Source organism: Acartia tonsa, chromosome 4 (genome assembly GCF_053477335.1).
Source record: "Acartia tonsa isolate MP-2025a chromosome 4, ASM5347733v1, whole genome shotgun sequence".
Taxonomy (NCBI): domain Eukaryota; kingdom Metazoa; phylum Arthropoda; class Copepoda; order Calanoida; family Acartiidae; genus Acartia; species Acartia tonsa.
The window spans coordinates 24,661,504-24,664,012 of NC_137263.1; positions in this window are offsets into that span (position 1 = coordinate 24,661,504).

A 2,509-nucleotide genomic window follows, 5' to 3' on the forward strand; every position below is an offset into this window, starting at 1 on the left:
ATAGATTTCTTTGTAAAGGGCAGGGAAGGAGTGAACATTGAACTATAAATTATTCTGACACCAAACTTTTTTACAAACAATCGCCAAATTTTTAAAATCTTGGTACAAACTATCACAACCAAACTTTTCTAATAAGGGATAATTTTGTTTAACATAATTAGGGATGTAAATAAATTCCGTTGTGTTATCTCTTATAGAAATGAAAAGGCATTAATCATGAATAGATAGTTTGGATTAACTAAGCTTAGTAACCACATTTCTAAAAATATTATTCTTTCTAAACTATAGAATTTTCTCTTATATAAACTGCGAACCAAAAAAATAGGCAAATCCGAATTTTCAAAATGGCAGCTTCATTATTCATTTGGGATGAATTTACTGTAAATATAATATGTAGATGCATTTTTTTGTTACAAGTTTCTACCGTTGATTTTTTATTAATCAGCACCAATGAAGCACAAGATCTCAAAAACAGCATTTTGGGTAAAAACTGGTGAACCAAAAAGATATGCAAATCCAAAACAAATCATTGGAAAAACGATTTTTTTTGCACTTTTCTTCTGTTTTAAAGATTTATTCTGATAAATTAACAATTTTTTAAGGGATTTATGCATTAATTATTATGAAATGTAGTATAAGGTAGAAATTAATGATTTTTTAAAATAAGAAATATAAGAAAAAAAGAAATTCAACCCCTATCACTTTAGAGGTAAGCTGCTGACCTCCAGTTTAATGGATGTAGCCTAATACATGTTAAAGATAGAAATTACCCTGAAAAGTATACAAAAATGCTTTTTAATGTGTTAAAAAAAAACATTTTAAAATCTTGATTTTGAGGATGATGTCCTTTCAGATGCTCCTATTGGTGATGATGGTGAGCTAAATGTTATCTAAGTACATGCCCATTACAACAACTTGTCTATCAACCTATATACCATTTTTTGTAGTCATAGCAATCTCCAATGGAGCCTGACGTCAAGAAATATAAACATCTTCTGAAAACTATGGTAATTACCTTATGAATTGGAGTAATTAAAATTGCATTATTTTTCTTTTTTAATACTGCTTGGCTGGAGGCTGCTATGAATACAAAAATTGGACCATAGTTTAATATATAAGTAATCATCATGGTCATGCACTTTGATAACATTTGGCTCACTATTACAACCCATAGGAGCATCTTAAAGGCCATCATCCTCAAAATCAAGATTTTAAAATGGATTTTTTTAACACATTAAAAATCATTTTTGTATACTTTTGGGATTAATTATTATTCTTAATATGTATTTAGCTTCATCCATAAGACTGGAGGTCAGCAACTGTCCTCTAAAGTAATAGGGGTCAAATTTATTTTTTTCTAATATTTCTTATTTTTAAATTTATTAATTTCTACATTATATTACATTTCATAATAATTAAGGCATAAATCCCTTAAAAAATTGTTAATTTATCAAAATCAATCTTTAAAACAGAAGAAAAGTGCAAAAATATCGTTTTTCCATTGATTTGTTTTGGATTTGCATATCTTTTTGGTTCACCAGTTTTTACCCAAAATGCTGTTTTTGAGATCTTGTGCTTCAACCAAAAGATGCATCTACATTTTATATTTACAGTAAAATCATCCTAAATGAATATTAAAGCTGCTATTCTGCAAATTCAGATTTGCCTATTTTTTTGGTTCGCAGTTTATTTTTGTATGTATTTACATTCTTAAAATATGTAATCATTTTCTATCTTAGATAACATTAATCATAAATATAATCATTAGCTTATAATCTAACATATCTTCTTTCCTAATTAACAAGAACAATTATCTCTATAAGAAATGCTTAAAATCTTACTTTTTAAATGCACTAGCGGCTACGCCCCCTAGAAGCCTCTAGGGGCACTTAAGGTAGAATGGGAAAATTGACCTCCTCTATTTTTAAATTTGAGTTTCAAAAGAGTAAAAAAAATAGTTTTTGGAGGGAGGGGGGTAAAGACACCCTCCCCAAAAAAAGTTTAAAACCTTCCCAGGACCTATAAGAAGCTTCACTGTAAAGAAGAACAATATCGGTTCAGCGGTTAGAGAGATCCTTCGGGACAGACAAAAAACGCTTACTACTTTATATAATAGGATTGTCACTTAAAAAACTGCATATGACATATTCCTAAGCTTATTAACTTTTAGCAATCCTTGTTTTTAAACTTTTAAGTCAATAAATAAAAGACAATTTACTAGAAGAACTAAGCCTAATTATAGAGCATCTGTGCCACAAATACACCCAGGAACAAATTATAATTCACCATAAGAAAACAACTTTACGCAAATGTTTTGCATTTCCTAAAATTTTTTTTAAAAGGTACATACAACTAGCCGGTTTGTTTTAGGGCGTTAGAAACCATGAATTTTGTCTAAAATTTCATTTATAAGGCTAGCGGATATTTCTTATAGTGCATTTATCCATTTTCCCTGATTTTTCTTACAGAATTGTGGATTTTTTGTAATCAATCTTTTCTTTTCAGATGG